This window comes from Ambystoma mexicanum, chromosome 6p, assembly GCF_040938575.1.
Source record: "Ambystoma mexicanum isolate Mex_15411 chromosome 6p, UKY_AmexF1_1, whole genome shotgun sequence".
Classification (NCBI taxonomy): Eukaryota; Metazoa; Chordata; class Amphibia; order Caudata; family Ambystomatidae; genus Ambystoma; species Ambystoma mexicanum.
This window is the reverse complement of record NC_090935.1, coordinates 313,526,263-313,547,066: the sequence shown is the minus strand read 5'-3', so window position 1 is coordinate 313,547,066 and position 20,804 is coordinate 313,526,263. Positions and strand designations below refer to the sequence as shown.

Sequence of the window (20,804 nt, the reverse complement as noted above, 5' to 3'; positions counted from 1 at the left end):
CTTTATTAGCGCTGAAGCCACACAACTGTATTACTACCATATTACAAGTTGGGATTGGATGGTAATACCATCTGAGATCGGGCGGTAATACCACCAAATGCACGCATACAGGTGATAAATGAAGCCATAGGTGAACCGAATCCACTCAGGAAGGGTACACAAGGCCCACACCCTCCCAAAACAAACTTCCCAACAAAATGTTGCCACTGGCTTCCGTGAGCATGGATGTGCAGCTTCTCCAGCTCCAGCCTCTGCAGCTCCATGCGGAAGAGGTGGATGGGGAGCAGGAGATGCCACATAAGGCCAGCGCCCATACTCCGGGTCAAGCCCTGATCCTGGACCTTGACTGACAACCAGTTAATCACCCTGTACTTGCTGAACACAGAGACCATTGATGAGCTGCTCTCACTGATCCAGGATGACATGGAGAGCAGGATCAACAGCAGTCCAGCTTTAACCCCACTGCTGAAGCTTGTGTTGGTACTGCATTTCTTGGCAATGGGCACCTTCCAACACACTGTGGGCATGCTGCACAGAAGCGCTATATAAATTCAATAAACATAAACATAAATATTTTCAAATGTGCTTGTGCAGGTCCTGGAAGCACTCCTGCACCATGTCTTCCAGCACATCTCCCTGCCCACCAGTCATCGCAGGGGAACACCATGAAGGCATGTTTCTATGGCGCGGCGCACAAGCCCAATGTGATTGCTGCTCTGGACTGCACCCTTGTGGGGTTGGTGGTACCCCAGGCATCTGAAACAGTATACTGTAGCTGCAAGCACTACCACTCCCTCAATGTGGACCTGTTCTACCAACTATTGTGTAATTTTGGCACCACAGGCAATGTCCAGAGCCTCGGTTTTGCACAATGGGGGCACCAAAGTACCAGCTTGGGGCCCTACCTTCTTTCTCCAGTATGGGGTCTGGCATGGATTCACATGCTCATGAATATTCCCTGTCGTCAGGCTGGGTATCCTCTGTAAAGAAAAAATCTGTTAGGAGAAAGGCAGTTCAGAAATTAACCAAACGACCAATCACTGAGCGCTGGTTCATACAGCCCCCAGCCAATGACTGCCCTCGACCTAAGCACCTGCTCGGCAGCCATCTTCAGATTTTTTACTGCACATTCAAGTGTTCTGAGTCCTCGTACTTGGCTCTCGCGCTTTTACTGCGTTTTTTTTGCTTTTACTGCGTTTTTTTTGCTTTTACTGCGTTTTTTTTGCTTTTACTGCGTTTTTTTTGCTTTTACTGCGGTTTTTTTTGCTTTTACTGCGTTTTCTTTGCTTTTACTGCGTTTTTTTTTGCTTTTACTGCGTTTTTTTGCTTTACTGCGTTTCTTGCTTTTACTGCGTTTTTTTTCCTTTACTGCGTTTCTTGCTTTTATTGCGTTTTTTGCTTTTACTGCGTTTCTTGCTTGTACTGCGTTTTTTGCTTTTTTTAATGAGTTTTACTCTATTTTTCGGTCAATCGAGCACCTGTGCTCCCTCGATCAACCTTCCAACTAATGGGGACCCGTTTTTGTAGAGTTTATTCATGGAGGCTTCCAGAAGATTCTTCAAAGCCTACACCGCGTGGATCATGGCGTACAAGAAGGATTCCCCCTCTTTTCAAGCTTTGTACCGACTGTGGTCTGCAGAATGTTTATATGGACAATAAACATTCCCAGTGCCTTTACTGCCTGTACCCGACGTACAAGGAGGAAGATTGTGCATTTTGCTGTGAAATCTCGACTCGCACGATGAAGTATCGGCGTAGACGGCTGAAGGAGTGGCTTCAGGCCAAGGTCTCTGCACTGGGTGGGTCCCAGGAGCATGCCTCTCCTGGATCTGGGAATGCTCAGCAGGCTTCTAAATCCTTTGAGAATGCCCCTCCAGCAGTGGTCCAATGAAAGGCTAAGCTCCTACTAAGCGAGTCCACTGCCACCGTGAGTGCTGTTGGGGCGGGTGCCTCGGTGACCAGGGCCAAGGGGGACCGAGGCTCCGACCCTCCCCCTAAGGAGAAGGCCAAGCGTGACAAGGCGTCTACCATGAAAGCCAAGCAGGACAAGGGAACGGACCTGACCGTGAAGGCCTAGGTGCACCTGACGAAGGCTCCGCCTTCCATCGAGGTGGTAGTGGCGTACCTTTCGATGGCTGCGGAAGCGGGCACGCAAGGCACACCTCCGAAGGCAAGAGCTTCGCTCCCTGCCAGGAGGGAGTCTTTTTTCCAGCCCATTGAGAAGACCCCGAAGAAGATGATGCCGGTCATTGTCCCCGAGACATCCCCTCTAGACGGGAAAGAAGGGAGCGCAGAGGTCCTCCAGGGCACAGATATCTCCTCAGAGAAGCAGCTCTTCTACCTTCAGAACATACCTACAGGGTGCTGGACTCTGCGTCCAAGTGCTTGTGGGCCCAACCATCACCGGACTCGGTGGTACCTGCAGCGGCCAAGTTGTTGTCTGGTGCTTCTTCCTCAACAGCGTCCACCCCTCCGGACAGCGAGGGGAAGAAGTTGGATGCTATGGGACTACATGTTATCTACTATCTACACCGACGACCATCAACGCCGCTAACTCCCTCGCCAAAGTAGCGCGCTACGATCGGGAGCTGTGGTGCAAGCTCGCTCCCCTTCTGGACTGCCTCCCCGACAACAAGGTCAGAGGCGTTGGAGATTATGCAAGAAGGCGAGGTGGCGTCGGACCATGCCATCGCGGTGGCCTGACATCGCTGAAGCAGGGATCTGCCAGATGGGCAACAGCATTTGCCTTCATCATCGTGGCTGGCTCAAGGCCACCAACTTTCGTCAAGACGTTCAGACGAGGGTTTTGGACAATCTCTTTCGAAAGGCTATAAATGAGTCTCTACAGGCCATCGAGGCGGACACTGAGACGGCACGTGCCCTGGGCACGCTACAGCAGCGATGGCCGGTCTTTTAATCCCCAGGAGGCAAGTGTCTCCGTTCTTCCAAGGGTTACAGTGAGAGCTCCTCTTCGTACCGCCATACCTCCCGCTCCTCAGCCCAGGAGACCAACAGGGGCCGTTCGAGGCTTTCGTAGGACAACGTCTACATTGCCAGGGACCCCAAGGTGGCTCGTTGACGTCCAACAGGAATGAACCAGCCGTGATGTCGGGCCCCCACCTGTGCACCCTGGTAGGAGGCCAGCTGGTGAACTTCGACAGTGTGTGGAAGACCATCTCCACTGACCGTTGGGTGCTGGATGCTCTCGCCCATGGACACACCGTGGAGTTTCAACGGAAGTATCCCCAAATACCACTGGTTACCCATGTCTCTCAGCTGCTGCTGGAGGTTCGGGCCATGATAATGAAGGGGGCGATAGAGCTGGTCCTAAAGCGGCTCCGGAGTATACTCTAGGTACTTCCTCGTAAGAAAGAAGTACCTAGAGTATACTCCGAGAAGGGGGCTGCAGGCCCATTCTCGATCTCTGACCAAACAAATACATCAAGTCGCAGAAGTTCCGAATGGTCAATCTTCAGCACGTGCTCGGACAGCTAGAAGCGGGAGACTTTGTCGTTGTTGGACCTGGAGGATGCCTACTTCCACGTCCCAATTCACAAGGGACACCAAGTTTCTACGCTTCTTCGTTCAGGGGAAGTATTACCAATTCAAGTCCCTTCCCTTTGGATTGAAGTCAGCGGCAAGGGTCTTCACCGGTGGTGGCACATCTGCGACTGCAAGGGATCCACGTCTACCCTTGGATGATTGGCTCATCTGGGCCAGCTCAAGGAGGATCGCCGTCGACCACATGGTGAGGACCGTCCGCCTACTGACTTATCTGAGGTTCTCAGTGAATTATCCGAAGTCCTGCTTGACTTTATCGCAGGACGCGCTGTTCCTGGGATCCCGACTAAACAGTGTCATGCATGGCATCACCATTGGAGGAGAGAGTGGCGGCCATCCTGGGCAAGGTGCAACAGCTGCTCACTCTGAAAATCGCCACGGTGAGCACCATCAAGTCTCTGCTCAGCATGATGTCATGCATCTATCTCATCCGACTCTGCAGGATTCGGATGCGACCACTGCAGGAGTTTGACTACCATTGGATCAGGTGTCCAGAAGCTTACAGGACAAGATCGCTCTCGACGAGGGGTTCCGTCGGGCGATAAAAATGCTGGGGTGTGCGCTCTCATCTGACTGGAGGTGCAGATTTCCAGGCCCCACCGCATCAGGAGACTTTGGCTGTCGGAGGAAAAGACGTTGCACAGCAACGTGTTGGAGCTACGGGCAGTGTTTTGGGCCCTCAAATTCTTTCTGTCCCTCAAGGATAAGGTGGTGCGGGTCTTCACAGGCCATACCACCACATTGTTTTACAGCAGAACTCAGGGGGGCACCAGGTCCCCAGCGCTCTCCAAAGAAGCGCAGGACTTATGGCATTGGGCCATCGTTCAGAGGATGTTCCTCATCCCGTTTCATCTGGCAGGAGTCAAGAACACGGTCGACGACTCTCTGAGCAGGGAACTTCGCTTGTGCCATGAGTGGGCGCTTCAGCAGGAACTAGTGGAACATCTGTTCCGCAAATGGGGAAATCCCCAGATCGACTTGTTTGCGACGAACACAAAGTGCCAGACATTTGCCAGCAGGTTTCCCAGCAGGGGAGAATGGACGCATTCTCATTCCCTTGGGAAGGCCTCTTTCTGTATGCTATTCTAATTAATTTTTATAAAGCGCTGAATCACCCACAGGCCTCAGACTGCTGACATAAATACTTAGAACAGATGAGACAGTAATCATAGTAATGTCAATGAATCAGTATGGCAGTAAAATCATAATTCCAGTAAGGCAGTAGAACAAGTACAATTTAAGTACCACCACTACCATCAAATAGTCTGGTTTTCATATCCTTTCTAAATTGCAGATATAATGACAATTTCCTGAGGGCATTTGGAAGATCATTCCAGATCTTAGGCCCACAGCATTAAAACTGCAATACCCATGCGGCCTAAGTCTGAAACGTGGTTGTTGTAACAGACCTTTGTCATTTGAACGAAGGGTGCGTCTAAAATGCATTTTCTTAGGATGGTCTTGTAAATACCGGGGGCAGAGGCTTATTAACTAGACAGTAGGCCCTGAAACGGATCCTTTGAGCCACTGGGAGCCAATGCATCTTCCTTTGTGCGTTGGTTACATGATATCTGCGCCCTAACCCACAAACAAACCTAAACGCTCAGTTTTGTAGGGTTTGCAGTTTCTTGATATTAGTTGCAGCGGTACCTACCAATAATCTAGCCTCGTGTTTATAGTTGTCGTAGCTGTTAAGGCACGATTTTCTTCAGAACGGTGGGGACCGATCTGTCAAAGAAGATGGATTATGTACATACAGCCTGAACCTATGTAAACAACATGTTTATCAAAATTAAATTCAGGTTGCAATCAAAAATGGCTCCCAAGGTCTTGACTTGGCTGGAGCCTTCGACAGAGATACCTCCAACTTGAAAAGCACTGTAATGAGGGTCGAGAGACTTGATCTTGGCTGTGCTTCCCACTATCAAGATCTGTTTTCCTGTTAAGGTCAAGGAAGTCATCAGACATCCAGGTCTTGATCGCAAGAAATACTTTAGAGACCAACTCTGCATCATCTTCATATGAGCCTGTAAATTCCAGGACCAACTGCGTGTCATCGGCATAATTTGCGTAACAAACTCCCAAACTATCGAAGATTTAAAAAAAAAATGGTTTGGAGTAGATATTGTGCAATAGAGGAGACACGCTGGATCCTTGAGGCACCCCACAATCCAGGGTGGCTTCCTCCAACTTAGTCTCCATAAGTTACCCTGGCCTTTCTAGTTCCCAAAAAGGAACTAAACCAATCAATAGCAGGCTTAGTGCATCTGCCCACTTCCATACGCCTGTCCGCCAACCTTCCATGATCCACAAAATCGAAGGCAGCGGACAGGTCCAGTAGCAGCAACATAGCCACTTTGCCCTTGTCTGCTATCTCAGACAACATAATTAAATGAGTGCAGTCTCTGTACAATGCTTTTTCTGGAATCTGCATTGTCTGCTTGACAGTATACCTTACTCTTCAATGAATGTATTATATTGTGAGCAGGCAATTATGTCCATAATCTTGAGAAGGAATGGCACGTTGACTATAGGCTATAAGGGACCTGTGGATCTAACCCTTCTTTTTTCAAAAGAGGGGTGATCCAGACCGCTTTAATCCCTTCAGGGACAATCCCTTTGGCAAAGGAGCGATTCACAATAGTTGTGATGGGAGTAGCTATATTCGAGACAAACTTCTTGAACAAAGTTGCTGGTAATATGTCTGTTACAGCTGGTACGCTTCAATTTATCGTGGATAGTACCTCCTCCGCTGTGACCTGCATAAAGGAATAGATTCCACTCGTCTGCCTTATCTGTACAGGAAGCATGATTCTGTGCAACAGGTAAAAATCCTGTTGCCTGATCACTGGGATTTGATATTATTTAGACAGATTGCTAAATTGCTCACACGTGCCTACACACTGTACTTATGCCTAGGTTGTGATTTCCGAACGCTGTCCAGTAACTACCCGACCCTCCATCTGACTGCTGCGCAGGGTTACTGAATCCTTGACCTAACCACCCCACGTCTCTAGATGTACCTAGCAGCCACCTGCCCTGCCATCTGACTGCCTTATCTCACCTACACCTAACAGAATGTACCTACCAGGCATCTACTCAGCACTGCTGAGAGTAATTCTCCACCTCGTCCACCTATCCAGCCAGCCCAGCCTTACCTTTTGCCTGACCCCCATAGGCAACACCCCCTCATCATGTACACCACTACACCATGTAGCCTCACTGCTAGAAATGCTAAATTACGGGCTAGACTACCCAAACTATACAAGCCTCGAGCCATGGAGTCCATACAGACTAACCGGACCACACCTAGGTACACGATCACGGAAACCCCCAAGCATAGCCTAACTAATACCAAGCATAAGGTTCGCAACACAACCACTCTACCCCCTAGTACTAAAACTATCAAGCCACCCATAAGAGGCGCACTAATTAATGCGCGATCTGTAGTAGGCCATGCCACAGATATAGCAGACCTTACCCTTGCAGTGGAACTAGATTTCCTAGACATCACCGAGTCCTGGCTCCACGCAACCGCTGTCCCAGCCCTCTCACTAGCCATCACTGACTGTACAATCCTCCGCGTGGCTAGAACAGAATCCAGAGGCGGAGGCCTAGCCATAATCGCCAAACCTCATCTCAACATCAGACTTGACTCCACTAACCACTTCCCATCTTGTGAAACACTCACAGCCAAGCTCCCTACTGCCCAACTATCAACATCCACATACTCTATAGACCCCCGGGACCTCTAGGCTCCTTCGAGGAAGACCTCACCACCTGCCTCACTAACAACCTAAAAAATACCTCCCAGAGTCTCCTCCTAGGAGATTTCAACTTGGACCTCAAAGACCCCCAGGCCACCCTCATCAATAATACCCTGCTAGAACTAGGCTTTACCCAAAGAGTATCCACCCCCACCCACAACAAAGGCAGAACCCTTGACTGGGTAGCAGACTACAACTGCGTGGCCTCCATCACCCCAATACTCCCCAACCTTGGTCTGACCACCATCTCCTCACCTTCAAGCTTGAAGCCTAAAGTCCTATCCCCAATAACCTGCCTGCCACAGCAATTTCCACGAGAAGCGAGAAAAATATTGCAGCCGAAAAACTTATCACCCTCATTCTTCCCACCTTGAACCAACTCCCAGCTACCTCCAATCCCCACCACCTTGTAGACAGTTATAACAACAGTATGCGCTCAGTCTTAGACTTTATTGCACCCCTAAAACTGAGAAAAGGTAAACCAAAAAAAAAACCTGAATACCTGGTTCTCTACCCACCTAAAAGCTCTCGGATCAGAGAAACGTATTAAGGAACAAGCTTGGAGACAATCCCCCACAGACACCAACAAGCTGATACTCAACAAAATAGTCTCCCTATACAAAAAAGATTCTTCTCGCTAAACAAGAATCATACAACCTGAGAATCTCACAAGCCAAATCCTGCACCAAGGAACTGTTTTCCATCAAAGAGTTGGAAACCCCCGTCCCAGTCCCAGACACGTGTGAAAGATAAACAATGGTGCACTAGCATCCAAAACGCCCTGTCCAACAAAATCTCAGGCCTTCAAATCAAAATTAATAACCAGAAAGAAGCCCTATCTAACTCCACTAACACTCCCCCACGCCCTACACCTCAGAACCCCACATCTAATCCTATCACCCGTTTCAGCTTTTCCAAAGTCTTCACACTAGAAGTGGAAAAAACATCCTCAGCCTTAAACCTAACTGCCAGGGCGACCCTTGCCCCTCTCAAATCATCAAAGACGCGGCAAGAGACCTCTCACCTTTCATTACCAAACTCATTAACGCTTCCTTTTCATCAGGCATCATACCCAATAATCTTAAAGAATCGTGGGTCCTCCCTCTACTCAAAAAACCCTCCCGAGATCCATCGATAGCCACTAATTACAGACCCATCACCACTGTCCCCTTCCTGCTCAAAATATTAGATAAGACTGCCTACCAACAAATACAATAATATCTAGAACAGAACCACCTCCTGGGAATCCGGCAATCTGGCTTTAGACCCCAGCACGGGACAGAAACGGCCCTCATTGACCTAAAGGCCCAAATTGACACTCTGAGAGATAATGGGAAAACTGCCCTACTACTCCTCCTAGACCTCTCAGCAGCATTCGATCTGGTAGATCACAAAATCCTATGCAACCACTTGGACTCGGCTGCCCACTTCTCCCAAGAAGCCATCGGCTGGATCAAGTCGTTCCTAAGTAACAGATCGATGTGTCTTTTCCACCTCAGCTTCAGCCGACCCTATCCCCATCACATGTGGAGTCCCTCAGGGTTCCTGCGTCTCCCCCCACTCTGTATAACGTGTTCACGAAGCCCCTGTTTGATGATCTTGACGGTCTGGCTATCACCTACAGTAATTACGCCGATGATACCCAGATTATCATCCCGTTGATGGGAGATTACAAGGATTTGGCCTTGGTGAACAGGGTATACCTCATCATCCAGGCATGGATGGCCTCCCACAGTCTATGCCTGAATGATGACAAGACGGAACTTACCATCCTCGGTTCCACCCCCAATCTCAACAAACTGGACCTTAACTATTCCAGCTTCATTATAGATGGCAAACCCATCAAGGTAGCCAAAGAAGTGAAAACCCTAGGAATCTACCTAGACCCCGCCCTCTCCTTCCATAAACAGGTCAGCTCCATGGCCTCTTCCACAGCATACACCTGTAAGCTAATCAGAGCAGCCAAACCCTTCTTATCCACCCAGAACTGCATCACCCTAGCCAGAGCCCTTGTACTTTCAAAACTGGACTATTGTAACGCCCTCTATGTAGGAGCCAACAAACAGATTACCAATAAAATCCAGACCCTGCAAAACAATGCTCTCAGAGCAGCACTCCGCATCCCCAAGAGCAAACACATCTCCAACATCAGGAGAACCCACAATTGGCTCACCACCACCGATAAAATCATGCTCAAGGTAGCCTCCCTAACCCACAAATGCCTCAATGCAGCCCCCCTGATACCTTGCCGACAGAATAAAGAGATACTACCCCAACAGGCCTACCAGATCTACCAACGCCAACCTTCTTACAGTTCCCAGGTTCAACCGAACCAAAATGGGCGGCAACAGTTTCCAGGTGAAAGCTGCCCAACACTGGAACTCTTTACCACCTTCCCTCAGAACACCTCAAACCTATCCCCACTTTAGGCACAGCTACATTCAATGGTTAAAGAATAAGGACCAATAATGGACCATGCCGCTGCTATCTATGTAAATGTCTACCCACATACTGTATCACTGTACCCTTTGTAACTGTATCAACCCATGCACACAATGTATATTACTGTACATCACTGTAACCAAGCTGAGAATAACCTTGCTGCTCCTGCGCCCTCATACCAGGTCTGGCGCGCAATATAAATGAATAAACAAACATAAACATATTAGTCTTTTGATGTTGTCTGACCTTATGTATAAAGGCGTTGTGGATTTTTTGACACCATGCATCGTTTGCCTGAAATGGAAATTCTTGGTCTTTCCCTTTTAGTTTGTCTAATATGTTGAAGAGCTCTTTCGTACTGGATCTAACACCCATTATACACTCCTCCGGAGTTCCCTCAGTTGCCGGTGTTACTTCGTCGTCAATCTACTCAAACCGTGTTGGTGCCGGATGATCCTCGTTGCACCGGCGTGGCTGAGGCAGATCGGGTACCCGGATCTTCAGGCGTGTCTGCTGCACCACCAGTCAAGCTGCCAGTGGTCGCAGATCTTCTTGCCCGGGAAGGAGTCTCCATTCTTCACCACATTCCAGGGTCTCTGAACCTGAAGGCCTGGCTCCTGCAGCATTAGAATTCAGTAGCTACGATCACCCGGCAGACTGCAAGGAAGTTGTCGCCAAGGCTAGAGCATTGTCTACTTTGAAATACTACGGACTCAAGTGGAAGAGATTTGCTGTTTGGTGTCGTTCCCAGAAGATCGACCCACTGAGGGTCAAGGCTCCTCAGGCACTTCTATATTTGCTGTCGTTGGCCAAATCGGGACTGGCCCACACCTCCAAGGTTCATCTGGCGGCTATCTCCCGCTACACCATTCCCAGGACGACCATCCTTGTGGTCGCACCAATTGGTCAAGGAATTCGTCAAGGGACTATTCTGCTCGTTCCCGCCAGTGAAGGCTCTGGCATGGGAGCTCAATGTGGTGCTTACTAGGCTCATGGGACCTCTGTCCGAGCCTATGAGTGATTCTGCATCACTCAAGTTTTTGTCGTGGAAAACAGCTTTTCTCATGACCTTCACCTCTGAACGAGTGAGGAACATCCAGGCCCTCTCCTGTAAACCACCTTACTTGTCTTTCCGCAAGACGAGGGTGGTGCTGCAGACGCACTCCTCCTTCATGCCCAAGGTGCCGTCAGACTTTCATCTAAACAAGCCCTTGGTGTTACCTGTGTTTTTCCAGACACCTTTGTCGCCGGCTGAAAGGACTTTGCACTCGCTGGATGTGGCTAGAGCGCTGAGGTTTTGTGGCCCACACCGAGTTTCCGGAAAACCTCTCAGCTCTTTGTGAACTTTAATCCTGTGAACCATGGGAAGGCTGTGTCCAAGGCTTCGGTTTCCAGGTGGCTCTCCGGCTGTATCACCCACTGTCACCAGTTGGCAAACTGACCTGTGCCTGGCCACCCGAGAGCCCACTCTACCAGAGCGATCGCTGCTACGGCATTGCTGTCTGGTGTGCCCTTGCTGGACATCTGCAGGGCTGCGACGTGGAGGTCGACGCACACCTTCACGAAATTCTACTGCGTCGAGAGGCATTCCAGGGAGGAGTCCAGAGTCGGCCAAGCAGTGCTGCGCAACCTGTTCACTTGAAGGTGAGCCTGGTGAGGAGGTAATAGATGCTTATGTTGAGCCTTGCCACCTCCCGTGGTTGTGCATGTGTGTACTGCTATCTATTATTTATTCATTGGTATGTGAATCCATGCCAGATGCCATGCTGGAGAAGGAACAAGTTAGTTGCCTGTAACTGTTGTTCTCTAGCTTGGATCTGGCATGGATTCACATACGTACCCTGCCGCCTAGCCCTATGGGAATCTTCTCTTGGTCCTACTGCCACTTGACGTGCTACCAAATATAAAGATGGCTGCCAGAGGAGGGGCTTAGGTAGAGGGCAGTCATTGGCTGGGGGCAGTATGACCCAGAGCTCAGTGATTGGTTGTTAGGAGAAAGACAGTTCAGAAATAAAAGATGCCCGACTGAGAATATTCCTGAGCATGTGAATCCATGCCAGACCCATGCTGGAGAACAGTTACAGGTAAGTAACTTGTTCCTTTTTCATCATTAATAGCGTGGTTCATTTTTGTCAACCCTTTTTCCATTCTGGGAGGCGGAGGTCCGTGTATGTTTTGACTTTGGTGGGGAACCCTTGGGTGTCCACACCTATGCTCCAGGGTGAATGGGCAGACAGGGAGTGGAGTTTTCCACCCCCCTGTTCATGTCTGTCAGAGCGCCTGAATTGGACCGGCTCCAACAATGGGGGAGTGGGGGAGGTCTGGCTGTCCTAATTGGACAGCCAAACGCCCCTTTCAGTAAAATGCTGAGAGATTGCAGATGAGTCTGCTGGAATTGTATAAAAGGTGAGGCTTCTGGAGTGAAAAGCAAGTTGACCATTGGAAGCTGAAGTAACTGAAGACTAGCAGAGCTGCCTGCAGAGTCTTTCTAACACCGTGAAGCGACCACTGCTGTTCTGACCGCTTTTTCTGTGCGACAAACTCTGAAGAGGATGACTTATTCCCTTTGGCTGGTGGGAACATCTAGTCACAAGACAAACTTTGAATTGAGCAATCTCCTGAGGTCCTAGGAGTTTCCAGAGCTGCAGACCCCCAATACCAGGACTGCTGCCCATTTTGAGTGCATAGTCGTGGAAAGGCTGAATCCGTCAATTTTTGCTGATCCTTCCAGGATACTCTAGAGATCCGATCCAACTCATCCAGACCTCCTCATCAAAGCACGGGACTGCAGGAAGCGAAGATTGATCGGGCGATCCACATCCTTGGTGGTGCTGCAGAAAAGGGGCCAAAACCGCAGTGAACCAAGAAGTTGTTGGAAGTCGTGCCCCAGGTCCTCCCTCGAGACAGCTGCTGAAGGCCCCTATCCAGTGTCCTACCTTCAGTCAACGGATGAAGGAATCCGGAAGCCGTGTCAAGAGCTGCAACATTGCGGAGCATCCAGCACAAACATTTTCTTCTTACCTAAGGTACTGTGGGTGAAAAAGGTTTTGCTTACCTGATTCCATGTAGACTTGTCCAGGGCAACCCCCTCTTACCTCAGACTCAAGCCGCTGCTTGTGTCCCTTCACCGAGTCCTAAATAGGGTCTCCATCGTTGGCTATTAACTTGCTGCTTCAAAAAGACTAGAAGAAATCCACAGGACCTGTTTTGTATTCCGCTGCTTGTCAAGACTTTGAGTCCTCTCTGAACTGCCTTTAGCTAGGGTTGCGTTTTTGGACTTGAAAGACTTGCTGTGTGAAAAAACTTGCTAGAACATTGAACCAGACTAGTGTTACTCTAACCATTTTCCTTACGTGGTATCCCCCTTCTTTCAGCACCTTTTCCCCCATCCTACCATGTACGACAAGCCAAACCACTGCCCTCTCCTCTTTTCCGACACACTTTCGCATGACACACAAGAGAACGGACTAACACAGAACCTGATCTGTCCCAGTAAAAGGGTCAGGCAAAGTAAGGCAATTGATCAAAATCACACACACCTGACGCAGGGACGTCAATTAGATGTCGCCTGATGTCTCCCTTGCTACCCCTGTGGTCTCCCTTGCTACCCCTAAAACATTTATTTTTAAAGTAATTTCTTTTTTTTAATGCAATCTGATCTGTGTCCAGCGCCATGTGGCTGTTCGATTCTGGAGTGGCTGGCTTTCTTGTTCAGGCATCCTAAAAGAACAAAAGAACAGGGGTTCCACAACACTTTCAGCAGTGACTCCAAATAAATAAGACTAGGAATACCAAATTTGTCTTTCTGGAATTCTATACTATTGCTAGAATCATTAAAGGTTTATTTCAGGCACACTTCAGGGAGCGAGTCACTGATTTAGTCTGTTCTCAAACGCCTCAACTCGGCCTTTCATCCTTCTAAGGTCGATAAATGAGTACCAACACAGGTTGGGTAATATTGTATGTATATTTGCTCTATATAAAGAGTTTGTGTAAGTGCTATATAATAATGCATCATTATCATTTGGTCACGGACATCTGCTTGCATTCACAGTAATATGGTAATATGGGCCTATACACACTGATATTACAATAAATATGGCGACCCATTCTTGTATGAAATGTATATCACATTATAGTTATATTGTAACCATATTTCGAATGGATTGTGCCCTCCCAGATATACCTTATCTCTGATATTTCCTAATGTCCAGCTTGCTATTTTGGCATTTTTTATTCCAAGTAGAGGGCGCTGTACATCGATGCCTGTCAAGTCGATGTCCCTCGGAGGCCTCCGTGCCAATGTTGACGTCCTCACAGGTATAAGTAGCGTGTGCAGCGTCCATTGCTCAGTTCCCCTTTTTCCGCGCTTCACAGCTTCGGTAAAGCAACGCTCTGTTTGGTGTATTCATCGAATTTCCTGGAAAATGTCTATTCTTTGACAAGATGGCCTCATCATCAGCTCAATCTACGCCTTGGTCCGGTTTAAAAAAAAGCAGCAACTGCGGGGCTCAGATGTCCATGACTGATCCACACAGGGTCTGTCTGTGGTGCCTTAGGGCAGAGCATCCTTGTTCCGAATGCGACTAATGCATGTCAATGACGGCCAAGGTCTTGAGGGAGCGCAGAGGGAAGTTAGAGTGGTAAGCCTCCAATACCCGTCCAAACGCAAATCTTCCGACGAGTTGAGGCCTTCGTCGCCTGGTCATAAAAAACACTCACAATCGCATTCTCGAAGTGGATCGCACCATTCTTCTTCGAGGCATGGCAAGAAAACGCACCATAGGTCGCCATCCACCTCATATTCTAGTACTCCAGAGAGGGTCATTTGTCCCTCGAAACACAGTACCCTGGCACAGTGGGAGGAATTCTGAAAAAGTATGTTAAAGGTGTTCGAGAACGCGGCCTTGCCCCCCTCGAAGACACTTGGAGGTGATACCCCAGGTGAAACACCTCGGAAGCGCAGGAGCTGAGTCCTCGACCTCGGCTGTGGAAACTCCTCAAGAGCGTGGAAAAACCCTTGAGTCAAGAGAGCCCCTGTGACGCACAAGAAGTCATCACTATCGACCATACGGTAAAGCCAAAGAGCGTCATCAGCGCCTTCATCGAAGAAGCCATTGATGCCTTGCGGGTCACCCTCCTTGACGCCGTGCAAGACAGTACCTTCAATGCTTTCATCTCAGCCGTCGACATTGGTGTCGATCCCATCGACTACTTCGGAGAAGTCAAAGCCGTTGACAATTTTGTCGAAACCCTTGTCATCAACGATTTCAGCTCGGCTCCAAAAATAGCGCCTTTCACTTTTGAGAAAAATTACACACCACAACCTTGTTCAGATTATTTCAAAACATTCTCCTCAATCTGAGGATGCAGAATCATCTAATGAGGAAAGACCTTTTGGTCTTCAGTATGGGGCACCTTCTGCTCCAGAAGAACTTGTGTCAGAAGAATCCCGAATGAAACCTCTGCAGAACTCTGCATGAGGCAAGTGGCATGGACACTCCCCTGAAGTAGAATTCGGTAGAGCTGATCCAGGAGATCATGCAGAAGGCAATTATAGACGACTTATGACTAGAGTGATGGACTACATGGGGGTGGTCTAGACCCACATCTATTTTCGAGCACAATGACTTCTCTGATATTCTTGACATAGGACCACAGGAAGGCCCTATTGTCCCATTTCACAAAGCTCTACATAAGAGGGTAACACCTGAGGTTATCCCTGCTGTTAATAAAAGATCAACAGCTAAATATAGAGCATCGGCTTCGGACCCTCTATCTTTCAAAGAACCCAACACCAGAAAGCCTGGTAGTACAGGCTGCAATCTCTTATGGCAAGCAAAATGCCTATCCCACAATCCTGCAAGATAGGGATGATGAGAAATATGATGCTATGGCCAAGAAGGTTTTCTCGGCCGGTAGCATGGCGTTAAAAGTCTGCTAATGCCACATGCACTCTGGCGAGGTTTACCCACACCCTTTGGGATTGTGTTTCGATGGCGGCAGACCATATCGCCGAAGGGGAGGAAAGGGACGGTTTCTTGAACCTTTTCAAGGATGGGAAGGATGCTATGTATGAATCCCTCCAGACCTGTCTCTACTCTGTTGACTGCATCAGCAGAGCCATGGCGGCTAGTACAGTAATCCACAGGTTTGCGTGGCTGCGGAAGTCAGGATTTGCGCCAGACGTACAGTCCCTACTTCTCAACATGCCCTTTGACGGCACACATCTATTTGGGAGTAAAGCTGATGAGAGTTTGGAGAAGCTGCAAACTTCCAAGGTGGCAGCAAAATCCCTTGGAGCTGCAATAAGGCACACTCTGAACCCCCCACAGGTGCGCCCTGGAGGGGCAGGTCCTTTCGCTATTACGCATTCGGAAAAGGCAGAGGACAGCCAGCTCAGAGGTCAGGGACGATTCCCCCGTGGCTGATGGGGTAGAGTTACTAATACCACAATAGCACAGGCTGCTTTACCCTCCGCCTCTGCATCGGCCGCTCCAAATCCTATGAGGTCTTACATCACAAGACAGCAGTAGGTGGCAGATTAACACAACATCTGACAGAATGGCAGACTATTACTGCAGATGCTTGGGCATTGGAGACAATTGCTCAAGGATACTGTCTGCCTTTCCTACAAACGCCTTAGTCATCCACCGGGGGCCAACTTTGAATGTTCCGGATCCGCTCCTCATGCAGGAGATTTTAACAATGCTGCAGAAAAGTGCTATAGAACCAGTACCTGTAGCGGAGAGGAACAAGGGTTGGTACTCCCCGTATTTTCTAATTCCGAAAAAGGACGGAGGATTGAGACCCATCTTTGATTTAAGAGACTTGAACAAGTTCCTCAGGAAGGCCGAGTTAAGATGGTAACCCTTTCTCAGATCATTCAGGCCCTCCAGCTTCAGGATTGGTTGTTATCATTGGACCTTCAGGATGCTTACTTTCATGTGCCAATACATCACAAGCACAAAGTACCTGATGTTCGCAATTGGCAACTCTCACTAACCGTTTCGGGTTCTGCCATTTGGGCTAACCTCTGCCCCAAGGGTTTTCACCAAGTTAATGGCGGTTGTGGCAGAGAGTCTCTGGAGAGGGGGGGGGGGGGTTTTCACGTCTACCCCTACCTAGCCGATTGGTTGATCAGGTCCAATTCCCCCGGAACAAGCCCTAGATCATTGAAGTTGCGCTTGCCACTCCCTCCCCAGACTGGGCTTCTCCCTCAACCTCAATAAGTCCCACATGATACCATCACTAAGACTCCAAATTATCAGAGCAGTTCCGGATGCTTCCCTTGGAAAAACCTTGCCACCAGAGGTGAGGGCTGAAGACATTCTACAGATGGAGACAAAATTCCAAAATGCCCAACATCTTCCCGCCTGCGATTTTTCTGAGGTTGCTCTGCCTCATGGCATCCTGCATTTTTCTGGTGCCAGAGGCCCGCCTAAGAACGAGATCTCTCAAATAGGCTCTCAGGACCCAGTGTTCACAGTTCGGGGGAAGGATGTCAAATCATCTAGAAATCCCAAACAGGGTCTCACTGGACCTTCAGTGGTGGGCCTGTCGGGGAAAACATCCTGAAAGGAGAACCTTTTTGGCAACCATGGCCGGAGATAACAGTGACGGATGCCTCACTCACGGGATGGGGAGCCCATACCAATGATTTGACCATCAGCGGTCGTTGGTCTCCATCTGAGTCCAAACTGCATATCAACCTTTTAGAGCTGAGGGCAATCAGACTAGCACAGAAGGTCCTCCTGCCATCTGTACGGGGAAAGAATGTCCTGATAATGACGGACAACACAGTGGCCATGTACTACCTCAACGAGAGGTGTAGGGTCACTACCACTGTGCAGAGAGGCAATGCAGCTCTGGTTCTGGGTGATACAAGTAGGAATCTCTGTCGGCAGTTCATCTAGCCGGAGAGAAGAACACAATGGTGGACGCTCTGAGCAGGCAGAGCAGTCGCTCACGGGTGGGCACTAGCTCAGGAAGTCCTTCAAGAGATCTTCACCCTTTGGGGAACCCCTCAAGTAGATCTGTTCACGACCAGTGCCAACCAGAAGTGCAAACTGTACTGCTCCAGGGAATTTAACCCCCAGAGGAGCTCCAGGAGACTTGTTCGTGTTGGACTGGGAATTTCCACTCCAATGAGTTTCTCCAGTCCCTGTCATTCCTCACGTAATAAGGAGGTTCAGGAGAACCATGAACCTAATTGCCCCGGATTGGGCCAGGAGAACATGGTACCCGGACCTTCTGGACATGTCCATCTGCCCTCCAATATGCCTTCCACAAAGAGAGGACCTTCTCTCGCGAGAGGAGGGTGGGGGTCTCCATCCAGAGGTCAAGACACTCGACCTTCACGCATGGTTTCTGAGAAGCTGAGATACAAATATTAGGACCACCCAGACGACCTAATGGAGGTTTTGCTTTCGGCCAGAAGGCCAGCAACCAAATCTTTATACCGCTGCCGTTGGACTAAGTTCTGCAGATGGTATAGAGATAAGAATGTTGACCCTTTTTCAAGCAATACACCGATGGTGTTATCCTTTCTGCTGCATTTAGCAAATCTGGGACTTCAGATTGGTACGATCAAAGGTTACCTAGCAGTGCTTTCCATTTTCAAGTGCACTGGTGAGGAAGTCTCCTACCTTAAAATACCTCTAGTAATACAATTCTTGTAGCTACATGTAGTCCCTTCTCCCTTTCCATGGTGGCCAGGACGCAACTGGCCCAACTAAGGCCTTTGTCGGTGTTGGGGAAAATTCTCAGAAATGTGCTAATTCCCTTCTACTTTAGACTCCCAGCTATTTTGCTGGACTTTAGGAATTCATTTTTATCCTGGAGAGAGTGCGACCTTTTTTCCCCACTCTCTCGTATTTTTCAATGATTTGAACACTGTTTCTTTTTGGAGTATGACAAACTCCATAGGCATCATCTTCTTACATTGTCACACAGCACCTTCAGTGCAGTGACACATGGGTCTTCCAGATCTCCCAAAGGTTTAAATACCTTCTCTTGGTTAAACTGCTGTTTCCAAGAGCAGTGAAGTGAAATTTACTTTACTTACATTTTGTACCTTTCTAGACCAGCACACACTATCTTACAATGGGAAGCTGGAGGGGTTTCTTAGTATCCCCTTTGTCTAGTTTCTCATGTAACATTTTTGTTACCCTTTCTACAATTACTGGCTGGTGGCGTTGGTTTATTTTTTCCTGCCATTGTGTCTCTACCGCGGGCTCAATCGCAGCCTCAGTAAAGCGCCCATTTTGTCAAAATGGCCCGGTTGTCTTTTTTCACTATTTCTTCTTGTTGGAAAGGTCCTTCTTGAGAACTAATCTGCGTGCCAAACCAGGTTTGGTCCCTTTGTTCGTGTTGTCTTTGGCGGGATTCACCAGTGAAGCCAGCTCTGGCTCCAGCGTGTCTGGAAGGCAGGAAGCTAAGAAGGTGCCCGAAACTCCGTGTTTAGTCTCCTTGGTTACAGGAAGGCACCCAGAGGACAGCCACCCTGCTGCATGATTGACAGCTAAGCTGCAATTGAATGGGAGAAACCTGCATAAAAGGCGAGGTCTTTTGCTTGGAAGGCAGTCGACCACTGGACAAAGGAATCCGAAGAAGAACTTGGAAGAGATGCTTGCTGCAACTACTGGACTGTTGGTTTTCCCGGTGAAGCCCTGCTGCATTACTGAAGCTCTGAATTTGCTTCGACTAGAGAAGCCCTGCAAAGGGCGACTTCTCCCCTTGGGTTGGTGGGACCAATCGACCCCAAGATGAACTCATCTGGAAATCTCCTTGTTGCTGGCTGTACTTCCATTGATGCTGCAGGAACTAAGTGCCAGGGAGAACAACACTAGAATCCACTACATCGTTTTTTAAGCCTGACCCGAGATCCAGGAAGATCCTCCGCACTCCCTCGAAGAAGGGCTGACCATGACTCAGCCGCCACAACAGAGTGCGGGACCCCAGAAGCAAGCCCACAATGTGTCAAAGAACCGTGGTGGTCCTATTCGCGAGAAGCTGAAACCGCAAAGTGTTGCTTATCTGAAGTTTACCCATTGCTGCAGCCGACCTTCGAATCGTAGTGCCGGAGTCCCCAGACGTCCTGCCTCTTGTCCCCACGACTGAGGCTCAGGAACAGGATCTGCCATACAAGAGGAACAGAAGCCAGCTGGAACCAATTTCTTCAGACTTAAGGTTCTATGAACTAAGGGTTACTTACCTCTTGTGTAGCTTGCTCTCAGTTGAGACTTGCATTTGCTGCCTTTTGCTCTCCAACATTGTGCAAGACTTTAACTTCATGAAGTGCCTTAGCTCCCCTAGACTTTGCTCAATTGGCATTGGCTGTCCTGGCTCCCCGAAGACTCTTCTAACCTCCTGACTGTGTCTTGATCTGTACCTCCAAAAAGTCATACATTCTTTACTTGTATAGCTGGGAAAGGGTTGATCTACGTTGCATTGGGGGAATAAAAGTGTTTACCTGTTTGAGAAACTTGTTAACCATTGTTTCCTTCCCTAACCTTTTCCTTTTGACACCAAACTCGGTATTGCTCTAAATGTACCTCTGATATATAGATGTCCATATTGTTTTAGTTATTGGGGTCACCTCAGGGTGTAGTGTCTGTGTCCCATCCCAAAAGAGGATCTACTGACTTATTGAAACTGAGTGTGTATACTCTTTTGAAGTATATTACACATTTGCTCCCTTCTAAAGAAGGCTTAGCCAACTAACTGTTTAAATCAATACCTGGTTTAACTGTTATTTGGTTACTTGTCACTGTGAAACTCTTGCAACCCTACAGCTCACATTGACCCCGCTTGAGATAAGCCTGGCTGCTAACATGTGTAGTACATGCTTATACCAAAGGTTGGGTTAACTATTGCCAAGAGGACAAGGCTGGTGCAGTCTCCCACAGGGTACTGCATACAATCTTGCCTAACAAACCGTGTACTTGTATTTTAGTGTTCCGCAAGGGAATGATGGGCAGATTATAGATCATAAATTATTATAGGTTTACTATTTTTATGAACGGGACCATT

The 20,804-nt window shown here is 48.6% G+C and overlaps 1 protein-coding gene across 1 annotated transcript in view; it reads left to right on the top strand.

The window, feature by feature from the left end:
- The window catches only part of LMAN1 (lectin, mannose binding 1), a 275,266-nt gene that overhangs the window by 229,847 nt on the left and 24,615 nt on the right, over nt 1-20,804 (top strand). The window lies entirely within an intron of this gene.